Raw genomic sequence first — 15,096 nt, forward strand, 5'->3', positions numbered from 1 at the left:
TTCAGGCCGACTTCTACGCTCGGGAAGTCACTCTCCAAGTTCAAATAACGGGCCTCCAGGGCATGGTCGAAGCTTTCGAAGAGGTTCAAAAGGACTTGAAGGACCGATGCTGCGAGCAGGCTGAAGAACTGGAGCGGATGGAGGGGGAGATGACTACTCAGGCCAAGGCTTTGGGCCTTCTCCAGGTTGACCACGACAAATTGCAGATCGAGGTCAGCCGACTCCGTGTGGAGAAAGAGGCTCTGGAGAAACAGGTATCTTCTGAGGACGCCACCATCGAGGAGTTGGAGAAGGACAAGAAAACCCTTATCAACGACATGGCGGGCACCTTCGAGGAGGGGTTCAAAGAGGCTCTGGCCCAAGCCATCTGTGAGAACCCGGGGATCGACGTTTCTAACTGCGATTCCACTCATCACATCGTCGACGGGAAGGTCGTGCCCTTTGAGCTGGATGACTGAACCGCCACCCTCAATCGCCACCTTTACTCCTTTGCACTTTATGTTTGTTTTTGCCCCCTTTTGGTGAACTTGTAACTTCTTTGAACTATTTGCACTTTCGTCACAACTATGGGTTTTGCATGACAATTTTTGTACCTTTGAGTTATCGCATTCCGTCTGTATGATTTTACCCTCATTTTCCACCTTCACGTACTTCGATTGCTTTGCCCGTACTCTGCCCGTTTCTTTCACTACGTTGGGCGACCCTGTATACCTGGTGCCTTACTCCTATCGAGGACCTCGGAAACTGTTCTGCCTTCGTATCTTTGAGGCCTCTGCCCAGTGAAGGCGTCGGTGGGCTTACCGTTGCCGCAACGCAAAAGTTGAGACGTACTCTGGGTCTTAAACACTTGGGACAAGGTCACGCATCAATGCCCACGCCCAGGGAGAGGCTTGCCTAACGGCGCCGTATCGTGCATGGGGTGTCTCAAGCACCAAAGCGATTTGTCCCTTGATTCTTGGAGAGGCCTGCTACAGCAGCGTCGTATCGCCCTCAAGGTGTCTAGAAACGCCAAACACTGGGAGGGCTCGAAGCCCTCCAGGGGGTCGTTCCCTCCATGGTCTTTCCTTCCCATGGGTATCGGGGAACAACCCTGCCAGTGGTTCACACAGCATTTGGCGACCTCGTCTCCCTCCACAGTCTTTCCTACTTGTGGGTATCGGGGAGGCGACGCCGCTAGTGACTAGTTTTGACTTCTTCTACTTTATCTCCCTCCACAGTCTTTCCTACCCGTGGATATCGGGGAGGCGACGCCGCTAATAACTTGCAATGGTGATGTCCTCGACGTCTAATGCTGACGACGCCTTCTATTGGCGACGCCTTTGGCGTCTTTTGCTGGCAACGCCCGATGCGGTTAAGGCGTTGACTTCATCTTGGCATTGACTTTTACTTTGACCCTCGTCGACGCCTGGGGGTAGCGAGGAGCTCAAGGTCTCGCCCGTGCCATCCACGTGGCGTCCCACGTATGGTTGATGGGACGTTCCCTCACTTGACTTGGTCCTGACATTTTCTGAGTGTCTGACCCATTCTCGACGGCGCATCGTACCCTCGGGCATTCTGTCGATACGACGTTTTCTGAGTGTTAACCAGTGGTGCCAGGGTCATCCTCCCATCCTCTGCCACGTGGCTTGATCACACAGTGCATCCATTTGCGTCGTTTGGTGCTCTAACTGCAATACTTCCATTTGCGTCGTTTGGCGCTCTAACCGCAATATTTAGTTCTTCAAAATCTTGAACCTGCCCTCATCATCTCTGTGCTTTCGTAACCTACTTGCACCATCTTTCTTCTCTAACCAACGTTTTACCCCCGCGTTTCCAGCAGGTCACTCTTCTTCAACCTTCCCAGATACTGTTCCGACATGTCTTCCCATGCTCCTCCCCCCAAGGTTAACCCCAAGGACCTGTATACTTGGGCCTCGAGCGAGCTCCTTGACGAGTGCTCGTGCCTGCTTTCTACCAGGGCCATAAGGGAACACAAAGGGGATTTGTGCTCCTATGATCACCGTGCCTTCGCGAAGTGGCACGACAACGATATCGCTGTGCTCCCTTGCACTTTAGGGGAGCCAGTGTGCGGAGACGAACGGGCCAACGACGGGGTCCCCTTCTTTTATTTCTATCAAGTGGTTTTCAAGACCATCGGCGTGCGCCTGCCCTTCTCCAGGTTTGAGAGGGAACTATTGACGGAGATTAATGCTGCTCCGGCCTAGTTGTATCCTAATAGCTGGGCTTTCGTCAAGGCTTTCGACATACTTTTTGGTTTTCTGGGGTGTGCACCTTCGGTTGATATCTTTCTTCACTTCTTTGAGGTGAAGAGGCAAAAGAACAACTCTGGGTGACCCTCAGTAATGTTCCTGGCAAGGTTCTCCTGACCCCCTTCCAAAACTCCTTCACTGGGTGGAAGGGCAGGTTTTTCAAAATCTGTTGCTCTGATCTCGTGCCCTCCGCCCTAGATGGTTTTCCACTGTACAGGGTGAGGGAGACAAGAGCCCTCAAGTCCAAACCCTTCAAGAAACTAACCCCGAACGACCAGGTGGCGTGCCGGATCGTAGCTGAGGCGGGGGGTTTCGACTCCGCCACCTTGATCAGCTTGGACTTCAACGTCGAAACCCTAAAGAAGTATATATGTACGAGTGGCTGCCCTAGAAACTTCCACCCTTTGTGCTTTCTAAATCTTTGCATGTTTTTCCTCATGGTGTCTTTAACATGTTCCTTTCCCTTGGTGTAGGTTTGAAGATAAACCAGCAGCGGAGGTCACAACTCACCCGGGCTCTGCGGGCTGAGAGCGGGGCTTCGTCTTCCTCCCGTGCCGACTCCGGAGGCCACTGAAGAGTGGTTCTTTTGTGTTTTTTGTATGAGCACAGGGCATGTAATGTTTGCCCTATTCGCCTTACTCCCATTTATCTCGAACACTTCTTGTAAATTTAACTGTACTGTACCATGCTTGGTTTCTGTAACGTCGCTTTACTTTTGCACACACTTCATATACTGTGCATTTTTCCTCCGTCATGTTTCTTGGCGGCGCCTGCGCTTGGGTGACGCCTTCTACCTTGGTGACGCTTCCTTTCTTGGTGACGCCTTCTTCTTGGCGACGCTTTCTCTTGGCGACGCCTTCTTTCTTGGGGACGCCTCCTTTCTTGGCGACGCCTGTCGCCGCTTCGAACGAAAAAAAGATAAAGACTAAAATCCAAGGCAAGGTTTTTCTCGAACTTCTTTTTTCTTTTATTCGGGTGACCTCATTAAAAAACCCCCCGAAAGGGAAAAAGAGTGTCCCCTTCAACAAGATTGTTACATGGCTGCTTACATAAGTCAACTAAAATAAAACTTCATGTTGGCTGCATTCCAGCTACGCGGAATGGGACCCCCCTCCAAGGTCTCTAGGTTGTACGAACCGTTGCCCTTAGCCTCGTTGATTCTGAAGGGTTCGGTCCACTTGGGAGACAACTTATTCTCCAGCTCGTATGGATGAGCCTTCCTCATAACTAGGTCGCCAATCTGAAACTGTCGTGGCTTTACCTTAGAGCTATATTGTGGCTCTACTCTTCTCTTTACTGCTTCAGCCTTTATTCTGGCCTCCTCCCTGGCTTCTTCTAGTAGGTCCAGGTTCACCTGCCTTTCTTCGTTGGATTCCTCAACCACAAAGTTTTGGAAACGTGGCGAGCTTTCGTGTATCTCTACCGGGATCATCGCATCCGACCCATACACTAAGCTGAAAGGCGTCTCCAAGGTAGAAGATTGGGGCGTGGTGTGGTATGCCCATACGATCCTTGGTACTTCCTCCGCCTACGCCCCTTTGGCCTTCTCTAGCCTTCTTTTTAGCCCCCTCAGCAAAACTCTGTTTGCTGACTCTACTTGCCCGTTAGTCTGGGGGTGTTCGACTGATGCGAACACTTGCTTGATGCCTACCTCAGCATACAGGTTTCTCAACTGCTGACTGGCGAACTGGGTTCCATTATCGGATATCAGCCGCCTAGGTACGCCAAAACGACACACAATGTTCTTCCACACAAAGTGTTGCACCTTGTGCGTAGTGATCTGGGCCACGGGCTCCGCCTCTATCCACTTGGTGTAGTACTCGATGGCAACGATCAAGTACTTCATCTGCCTTATCGCCAGTGGGAACGGACCTAGGATGTCAATCCCCCAGGTATGGAAAGGCCACGGGCTGTATATGGATCGCAGCTCTTCTGGCGGCGCCTTGTGCCAGTCGGTGTGTTTTTGACATTGCTTACTGATTCTGCCGACAACTCGAGCGTGGAGGAATCGCTTCGTAGCTCTCTCTGCCCCGTCTACGCGACTGTGTTATCTGCAAAATCACCCTCAGAACCTTCTCTAGGATCTCCAAACGCGACCTGCAAAACACATAGACGGCGCCTCTAGCGGCCGTTTGCACTCCGACGATCAAGTTAGATCACAGAACCACCAATGAGAAAGACTAGTAGTGTGTGTGTGAAAACTCTTGCTCTTTTTTTTTTTCCTATCCTCTGAATCTCACCCTGATTCTCTTTTATGCCTCTCCCCGTATCTGGGCCTAACAGAATTCTGTTATGCCTCTCTGGCATGTGCCAGAACCCTGTTATGCTTTTCTGCGACCTCCAGAATCAGTAGAGCGTGAGTGTCTGTGCGTGTCTGCGCGTCTCTGCCCTTGGCTGCGCTTGTCTGTACCCTTAGCGGTACGGAGTGCACCTTTATCTGGACCGCGCCCTTCTCAGATGATGACACGTGGAGGCATGCAACTCACATCTAACCATACACGTGTCACTACTTGAAGGGCTCTAGCGCTTATCTTTGTGCGCCTAAGTTATTCCCTTGCGGAGTAACTTAGCATATTTCTTCCATCTGGGTAAATCGCATACTCTCAGGAGAACGCCAGGTGTGGCTGGTCTAGGCACACTCACCAAGCGTTGCTCTCTGCGTAAACGGCTTACCCTTCACGGTGTCACGCACGTAATGGGTTGAGGGAATCACCAATCACTGACCGGTTTACTAGCTCCCTCAGGCCACTCTCGTGCACGATTCCCTGAGATGTGCTTATGCGAGGTCCATGCGTAACGCTCTCGCTGGGAACCTCAGTCCCAGTTTAACTGCGTGTAACACGAGACCCCGATGACCATGCACCCGATGACTGATCAGTGCTCTATTGCTTCTCGCATTCTGCCCCCAGGTGTTCATCTGGGGACTGGTCTGTTGGTGGCCACTTGGTTACTGACCACCGATCACCGTTCTGGGTGATCTGTCCCCTGACTTTTCTGTCGCCTGATCTGTCGGTGGTCACTTGGTTACTGACAACCGATCACGTTCATTCCTGATCTATCTGTCACCTGGTCCACGTGTCACCCTGCGAGTGGTCCACGTGATTATCTTCTGCTGACGTTATCAACTACCGATGATCGACCGGATCACTTACAACGCTGGGCGTGTCGCAAGCAATCTTCCTTTACTGTTGGCCAATAAAAACCTGCGCGTACCACCTTAGAGGCTAAGGACCTTCCCCCTACGTGGCTCCGACAAATGCCTTCGTGGAGCTCCGCCATTATTCTAGTACACTCGTCGCCGCTTACGCACGTTAAGATAGGGTGAGTGAACCCGTGCCTGAACAACACTCCGTCCACCAGAGTGTACCTTGCGGCATTTCTCTTAACCTTCTTACTTTCTTCAGGCTCCACTGGGAGGGCCCCATCCGCCAGGTACCGTCTGTATGGCGTCATCCAGGTGTCTCCTTCGGCTAAGGCACATATCTGCGTCTGCCTTCCTTCTTCGGGCGTGTCCGCGTATGTGCTGATGCAAGGCGTCTTCAGCGTATCTTGGGTCAAAGAACGATGACTCATTGGCCTCCCTCTTGCTGTACAGATCTGGAGGACGTCCACCCTGTTATCTTCCACGAATTTACGCGGAGCTTTGAGCGTCTCTTGGATCACCGTCCTCTGTCTACCCCCCTTGCCTGAGCTGGCCAGCTTGGCAAGCAGGTCAGCTCTGGTATTTTGTTCCCTTGGGACATGTACTAGCTCAAGAGCACTAAATGCTCCCCTCAACAGTTGAACGTATTGCAGATATGCCGCCATCTGTGGGTCTTTCGCCTGGAACTCACCCGACACTAGCCCTGTAATCAGTTGGGAATCACTTTTTACCAAGAGGTTCTACGCGCCCATTTCTTTAGCTAGGAGCATTCCTGCAATCAGGGCTTCGTATTCGGCCTGATTATTACTTGCCCTGAAGGCGAAGCACAGAGCTTGCTCGATCAGCACGCCATTGGGTCCCTCCTAGACTATTCCCGCACCACTTCCTTGATGGTTGGGGGAGCCATCAACTGAGAGCAACCACCGCAAGCCCGCCTCCACCTCTTGTTCACCTCCGGGCGAGAGTTCTGCCACAAAATCCGCGTATACTTGCCCTTTGATTGATCCTCTGGGCTCATACTGGATGTCCAATTCTGACAACTCCACCACCCAGCGCACCATTCTTCCAGCTACGTCAGGCTTCTGCAGCACCTTCTGTATAGGGAGGTTTGTCATCACTACCACCGTAAAGTTGTGGAAGTAATGACGGAGCCTCCTGGCCGAAAACACCACCGCCAACGCTGCCTTCTCCAACGCCTGGTATCTCGTCTTCGCGCCTTGTAAGGCCTTGCTTACGAAATAGATGGGCTTATGAATCTGGTCCTGCTCCTGGACCAGCACAGAGCCGATAGCTCGCTCTGTCACCGTGAAGTACAGCCGGAGGGGCACGCCCGTTACCGGTTTGTAGAGGACCGGGGGCGTCGCCAGGTATTCTTTCAACTTGATGAAAGCCGCTTCGCATTCGTCAGTCCATGCAAAACGACTATTTCTCTTGAGGCACTGGAAATATGGGTGCCCCTTCTCCCCTCCGGCAGAAACGAACCTTGAGAGCGCCGCCATCCGCCCCGTCAGCTGCTGCACTTCCTTTACTGACGCCGGGCTTCGCATGGTGATGATTGCTGGGCATTTGTCGGGGTTCGCCTCTATTCCCCTCTCCGTGAGCATGAAACCTAGAAACTTACCGGCCTCTACCCCGAAGACACACTTCTCGGGGTTTAGCTTGAGGCGGTACTTGGATATAGTGACGAACAACTCTTCTAGGTCCGCCACGTGCTGTGCTCTATCCTTCGACACCACTACCATATCATCCACGTAGGCGTATACATTCCTTCCTAACATGGGCGCTAGGACCTTGTCCATCAGCCTTTGGTAGGTGGCGCCTGCGTTTTTCAGCCCAAAAGGCATCACCTTGTAACAGCAACTGCTGGTCTCCGTCATGAATACAGTTTTGCTCTCATCTCTCGATTGCATTTTTATCTGGTTGTATCCCGAGAATGCATCCAAGAAGCTTAGCACCTTGCAGCCGGATGCACTATCCACCAACGCGTCGATGCTGGGCAGTGGGTACGAGTCCTTCGGGCACGCCTTATTTAAGTCCGTGAAGTCCACGCACATCCTCCACTTCCTATTCGCCTTCTTCACCAGGACGACGTTGGCTAGCCACTCAAGTTATTGGATTTCCCTGATGTGGCCAGCACTCAGCAGCTTCTGCGTTTCCTCCCTTACCACCAGTTGCCTCTCTTCATTAAACTTTCTCCTTCTTTGGCACACGGGGCGGACCGTGGCGTCCATGCTAAGGTGGTGACATAGGAAATCAGGGTCGATGCCGGGCATATCCGAGGCGGACCATGCGAAAGCATTCAAATGTCGTGAAATCACTCCTGCCACCTCCTCTTGTTCCTCTTGGCTTAGCAAACGCCCTACCTTAAACGTTTTTCCGCCAATCTCTCGTTTCACCACGCTTGCCGCCTGCTGATCCCTGCTATTATCCTCAACGGGCGCCGCCTCTTCCACAGGCGCCGTGTCGTTGGGGCCTTCTTCCATGAGTGTATCCGCCTCGGGCGTCGCCCTCATGGGTATGGCCTTGTTAGGCGTTGACCCAGCGGGCGTCGCCTCAATCATCGTCGTGTCTGCGCTTGGCGGGCGCTCATACACCATGAACACGCCTCTCTTCGTTTTCAGGTTGTTCTCATAACATTTTCGCGCCTCCTCCTGGTCCGACTTGATGACAATCACCTTGCCACTGAGATCTGGCAGCTTCATCTTCATATGGCGCGTGGAGGCCACTTCGTTCAGCCGATTCAAAGTCGGCCTGCCCAACAATATGTTGAAGGCGGAGTTGGCGTTTACGACCAAGTACCGTATGCTTTCGGTACGCGAGGCCTCTCCATCTGTGAACGTTGTCCTCAGCTCCAAGTAGCCTCGGACTTCCACCTGGTGATCTGCGAAACCATATAAGCACCCTGTGTAGGGCCTCAAAAGGTCAGGAGACAGCCGCAACTTGTTGAATGTCGACCAAAACATGACATCTGCAGAGCTTCCTTGGTCGACAAGAACCCTATGCACCTTTCGACCCGCCGTGACAACTGAAACGACCACAGGATCGTTGTCGTGCGACACCACGTCTCGGAGATCCCCTCTCGTGAACACGAGGTCCGATTCCCACGGTTCACCCAAGATCCTTTCTTCAATCGAGTTGACCCCCCTCGCGTATTTCTTTCGCTGGGAGGCGGTGGGTCCTCTGCCGGAAAAACCTCCAGCAATGGTGTGAACCTCGCCGAGAACGGGCATCTCGTGCGCTTGTTCTTCCGTTGGCGCCGGCAGGGCGGCGGTCGTGGCGGGTTCTGCGACGTAATCCTTCAAAAACCCGCTTCTCGCCAGCTCATCAAGCTGGTAACCCAACGACAGGCAGTTGTCAATGTGATGATCAAAAGCCTCGTGGAACTCACACCAAGAGTCTTTCCGTGGCCCTAACACCTTGTCAGTCTTCGCTGGTCGCCTCAACCTCTCAGCTATATTAGGCACGGGGATCAGGACCTTCAACTCCACTACAAAGTTGTATCTCGCCGGCCTTGCCCTCTCCCTGGCCGGGTGATCGCCTCCTGCTGGACTTCGGGGCTGGGGTTTTCTGGTTTCGTAGGGGCGCCTCCCCTCCGGCTTCTTCCTTCCCATCGTGGTCTCGTTGACCTTGACAGGCTGAATCCGCGTCTGCGCCCTCGGGCGGGAGGGCACAAGGCTGGTTCGCTTCTCACACAGTTCTCCTTCGGAGGCGATATGTTCCACTGCCCGACTCCGTATTTCAGCAAAAGTCCTTGGGCGATTGCGAATAATAGATTCGCAAAAAGGGCCGGGACACACGCCTTTCCTGAAGGCATACACAATTATAGGCTCCTCCGACGTACCAAATTTTACCACCTAGGCCCCGAAGCGGCTGATGTATTCCTTTAAGGTCTCCCCTTGATACTGTTTCACATCAAACAGATCGTAGGAAACCAGCGGCGGGGCCTTTGTTTGCCAAATATTGCTCCCTAAACAACTGCGACAACTGCCGAAAGGAAGTGATATGGCCATTTGGAAGGCAGATGTACCAGTCCATTGCCATCCCTGTCAATGTGCTCATAAAGAGCTTGCACCTCGCGGCATCGGAGCCGCCTACTAATACCATCTGCGTGTTGAACGCAGTGAGATGTGCCTCGGGATCCTCCATCCCAGTGAAAATCGCTTTGGGCCCCGCGAACGTGTTGGGGATCGCCGCATCCAGAATCTCCTGCGAGAAGGGAGTGGAAAACTCCCTTGGTGGGGTGAGATGCTCCATCTCCTCTTGTTCGCGTTGCCCCTGGTTATTCCTCAGACCCCGACGCAACTCCTCATTAACGCAGTGGAGCTCTTCGTTCCTCACATGCGAGGCTTCGAGATCCGCCTGCATGCGTTCTTGTTCTATCTTCGACTCCGCCATATCATCCTGCAGCCCCCGCATTATTTCCAGGACCTGCTGCATGGACATTTCTTCACCCGCAGCGCGTGCAGTACCTCGTCTAGTGTTGGCCATTCTTCACTGTTTCCTCAAACTTCCTCCAACGTTACTGTGACTTGATAGGTCTTCTCAAACTTGCGGTGAGACTGATGTTTTATATCGGCCCCATGGTGGGCGCCAAATGTTCCGTCCGGTTGACCTGGGACGTCTTCGTGCGTGACCTCAACCGTCAGCTAGGGACTCCTTCCCACTGGTCACCTGTGGATTCGTGCAAAGAAGGAAAAAAGGGCGCCCTAGCGGCCGTTTGCACTCCGACGCTCAAGTCAGCCAGCAAGAAACACCAAAAATTCTGCATCGCCGTATCGGAACACCGAGTATGGCACTCTGAAGGTGGTAAAAAGGAACTGTGTCTAGTGTCTATTTTCTCCTTTTCGCAAAGATCTTTCCCTAGTCCCTTGTGCGTAACCTCAAGGCTCGAGCAAGCAACTAGAGTGTTTCTGGAAGATTTGCCAAAAGTCCCAACCCCGTTTCCAACATTCAAAGCGCTATTTAAGCTACTCCCGCATTCAAAGCGCCTTAAAGCGCATTTAATTATAAAACGTAGCGCATTTAAGATGTTTAAACCGATTGGGAGCATTTATAGTACCTTAAACGCTTGAAACGGAAACTGTATTAAATAACCTTAATTACCTTGTACCTGACAAAATGGCGTTTCTAATCTGACCTGGCTGCTGTACACGTGGAGGGCCTCACAACGCCGTGACCCATCTGAGGGTGTGAGTCCTCCTACCCGGGAGTGCGTCTGCACTAGGGGTGACTCTTTGGGTGCCAACTCATGCCCCAACATCTAGTCACTCACTACGAGAGTGTATCTACCTTCCTCTCGTACCCCGCACCTGGCTACCCTGGGCGTGACCCTCCTCATGAGTCGTATCTATCCCAAGGGCGTCTCGGGGGCGGCAGGGGCACTTCACGAGTCAGGTTGCTCTACACTGGCGCTGTTATTATGGCCTTGAAGCCACCTTTTTCTTCTCTTTATTACTACCCCGGATTATCGGGATTTGAGGCCTTCCCACGGCGTCGCTCCCTCCATGGTCTTTCCTACCCATGGGTATCGGGGAGCCACACTGTGGTTGCCTTGCCTTTAGGGCGACGCCTTAACTGGGCGATGCCTTCACCTGGGCGACGCCTTACCTTGGCGACGCTTCCTCTTGGCGACGTTAGCACTTGGCGTCTCTTCACCTAGGCAATGCCTTATGTTGACTTTGACCCCCGACGTTGACTTTGACCTTGACTTTGTCAACGCCCGGATACGGGACGACACACAAACAAACTGAAATTAAAGGGTTAAGGATAGAGAGATTGTACACAGTTGTTTATACTGGTTCACTCCAAACCTAGAGCTACATCCAGTCTTCTCAGAACCCTGAGGAAATCCACCAAGCAACCACACCTTGATCACTTACACAACAACCAAGAGAATGACCTTGAAAACCTCAAGAAACACAGTCTCCTTGGCCAACACTAAGATTGCTGATCTTGAACACCTCAAGAACACACAGCCAATCTCAGCAAAACACACAAACGAATTGTTCAACAGTTTACAAAGATTACACTTGTTACAGAAGAATATCTGAAATCAATACAAGTAGAATCCTATTCCAGCACCTTGATCAATCTCTCAACTCTTAAGCAATCTCAGAACTCTCTGAAAAACTCTTTGTTAAAAACTTTGTCTCAAGATTCTTAATCCTTAAAAAACAATTTTTCAGAATATATTCAAGGATATAGTTTGTTATCAAATCTTAACAAACTCTTAATTGCATTTAAAAAGATTGGTCAAAGCATTTAATGACTGAAGCGTATTCAGTTAAAGCATTTAAAGCTCAGTCAAAGAAAACAGTTTTTCTGTTATGGTTCCAAAACAAACAATCGGTTGTTTCCTCGAATCAATCGGTTGTTTTGTTACTTAACAGATTTCACCATTCAAAAACAGTTTTCAAACTTTCTCAAAACACCTAAGTGTAAACAATCGGTTGTTTCGACAAAACAATCGGTTGTTTCGACAAAACAATCGGTTGTTTCGACAAAACAATCGGTTGTTTCAACTTAGTTTGAAAAACATTTTACTTTGATAAAGATTGAGTTGCTAATTGCTTGAGATTTAATCTAAGGGTGGATTACAACATTAAACTACCCAGAACAAAGCTTAAACCAGCACAGCAACACCAAGCAAAGCAGAGGCTTCAACATCCTTCAAAGGATTTGGATTCTTCAAAACATTGAACACCACTTGGTTCAACAATCTCCCCCTATTTGATGAAGACAAATCCCTGATGCTTGTGTTGTACCGTATTAAATCTGAAGCAGTTCCTGCAATAGAACATTGAGCAATACATTGAACTTCTGATATTCTGTTAGCATACAGATAAACATTTAAAGCTTAAAACAGTTAATATCAGAAACAAAATACATGTTACCCAAACTGTTTTTAACAACATGAAAAACAGAAAAATTTAAACAAACTGAAAACACAGCATATATCTCCCCATATTTGTCTTCACAAATAGACAAAGATAAGAGGTAAAACAAGATATTGTTTCCATTACATCAGAATAAACCTGCAACAGCAGAAGGAAAGAAATTTTAAAACCAGAAAAGAACAGCCCAAAAACAATCGATTGTTTTGTTGACCAATCGGTTGCTTTTCCTTCATTCTTCTTCATCAGCAAACTGAAGATCAAAGATTTGATTTTGGACAGCTTCAATCTGTTCATCTAGAGTCATAAACCTTGCATCCATGTTGTCAAACCTTGTGTCAATCCTCTGAAAATTACTAACACACAGATCATGAAGGCTTCTTTGATTTTCAGCAAAGCTATCTAGACTATCCATCATTTGTCTTTCAAAAGATGACATGGTTGACATTCTTTCTCTTTGATATCCATCAGCAGCACTAGGCCCTGCATCTTGAAAATCTCCAGCTGGATCTTCATGTTGAACATCCATATCGGCAGGTTCATCTTGTTCAAGATGAGCAGCACCACTTGATGAGGCACCATGATCACCATCCTTACTTATCCATTTTCCACCTACTTTTGTAAAACCCATCTTGCTGAGTGATCCATTGTTTAACTCTTGAGTTGACTTGACCAACTCAGAAGTTTCATCTTCAAGATTAACTTCAAAATAGAGTAGAAACTTAGATATTAAAACAGCATAGGGATAATGGTAATCGCCTAACCTCATGGCTTTTGGCATATGTTCTTTGATTATGTGAATCCAATTGATCTTCACTTTCTTGGTGATGCAGAAGATGTAAACCAGATCTTCTTCAGTCAACACAGAGTGATTACTCTCCCTTGGAGTTAGAATCCAAGTTACAATGAGAGCAAGCAACCTCTCATCATGCTTCAAACCTCCAATCGAGCATGTGCTAACTTGAGATTGATTGTTCTTCAAGCAACCTTTGTAGAACTGGATTTTGTTGAAATCTTCCACCACACCAAGGTTTCCCTTGTTGATTCTTAGACCAGAGAACTTAAGCCCAGCAACAGCAGCCCAAACCTCATGAGTTATCTCCATTTCCACACCTTTCACATGAGAAACTAGATTGTTTCCCTCAAACTTCAAGCTGCTGTAGAATACCCTCACCAAATTTGGATAGATGTTCCCTTTTAGCTCCAGAAATTTTCTGAGTGATTGGTCCTTGAGAAGCCTCCTCACTTTGTCAAGCTTTTGACTTTTCAGCCAATCAAAGCACACAACCTTGGGGTTGTTTATCTTTTTGACACTTGTTTCATATCTATACTTCTCAATGAGATCGGTGTCACCAGAAAACCAGCTTTCAAGCCTTCCTCCAGACCTTACAGCTCTGGTTTTGACTCTTTTAGAGGTGGGAGTGGTTGATTCCATGACAGCAGAGACGAAAACTCACTTCACAGAATTTTTGCAAGAGATGGTGCAAGAGATATTGCAAGAGATGTTGTAATTGGTTGTTCTTGTTGGAAGAAATCTGGACCTGATTTTATAGCAGTAAGAGAATAAAATTGAATTTAATTTCATTCAATGGGTACCTGATTTTCAGAGAGAGGACTTGACTCTGTTCTGCACAGAAAATGTCAGAAAAAGCTGAAAATCACATGGTCTTCACATGTGATCTTTGACTAGTCATTAAGGCTCTTGAATTTCCATGATTTTGGAATATATTCCTTTATGACTGTTGTAACTTCTTTCTGATCATGCTCAGCTTTCAACACAGATCTTTTGACCAAGATTCTCCCTTTGAAATTGATCTCCAACGGATAGAATTTCAAAAAGCAATTAAATCAATTTCTTCACAGTGCTGTCAGACTCAAAACAGTCGGTTGTTTCGAAGAAACAATCGGTTGTTTTGACAAAACAATCGGTTGTTTCGACAAAACAATCGGTTGTTTCGACAAAACAATCGGTTGTTTCAACTTAGTTTGAAAAACATTTTACTTTGATAATTGAGATGCTAATTGCTTGAGATTTAATCTAAGGGTGGATTACAACATTAAACTACCCCAGAACAAAGCTTAAACCAGCACAGCAACACCAAGCAAAGCAGAGGCTTCAACATCCTTCAAAGGATTTGGATTCTTCAAAACATTGAACACCACTTGGTTCAACATGCCTCTGGATCCTCCATCCCTGTGAAGGTTACCTTGGGCCCCGTGAATGTGTTGGGGATCGTTGTCTATAGGATCGCCTATGAGAATGGTGTTGTGAATTCCCTAGGTGGGGAGGCAGCCTCAGGCTCGTCTACACCGCGCCATCCACGGCGTAACTCCTCGTTGGCACGGTGGAGCTCATCGTTTCTCGCCTGAGAAGCTGCGAGATCTGCCTACATGCGCTCTTGCTCCGATTTCGACGCTGCCCTTGCTTCCTGCAGCCCTTACATCATGCCCATGAGTTTTTGCATGGTCATCTCTTCACTCCTGGCGCGTGCAGGTCTGGTGGTCATGGCTTTCTGGAAACCCTCTTAACTTATCTGGGTTTTGAGAACTGGAACTGAAAAACGTGTGTGGCGGGACTGATGTTTAAATCGGCCCCACGGTGGGCGCCAATGTTCCTGGCGGTTGACCAGGGTCGTCTTCGTGCGTGGCTTGTCTTCATAAGCTAGGGCACCTTCGTTCCGCTCCGTCTGTGAATACCTGAAAAGAAGTGAACAAAGGGGCGCCCTCGCGGCCGTTTGTAGTCTGACGATCAAGTCAGCTAGTGAGAAACATCAAAGGTGACGTACCTCCGTATTGGAACACCGTGAGAGGA

Source organism: Phaseolus vulgaris, chromosome 3, assembly GCF_000499845.2.
Source record: "Phaseolus vulgaris cultivar G19833 chromosome 3, P. vulgaris v2.0, whole genome shotgun sequence".
Lineage (NCBI taxonomy): Eukaryota > Viridiplantae > Streptophyta > Magnoliopsida > Fabales > Fabaceae > Phaseolus > Phaseolus vulgaris.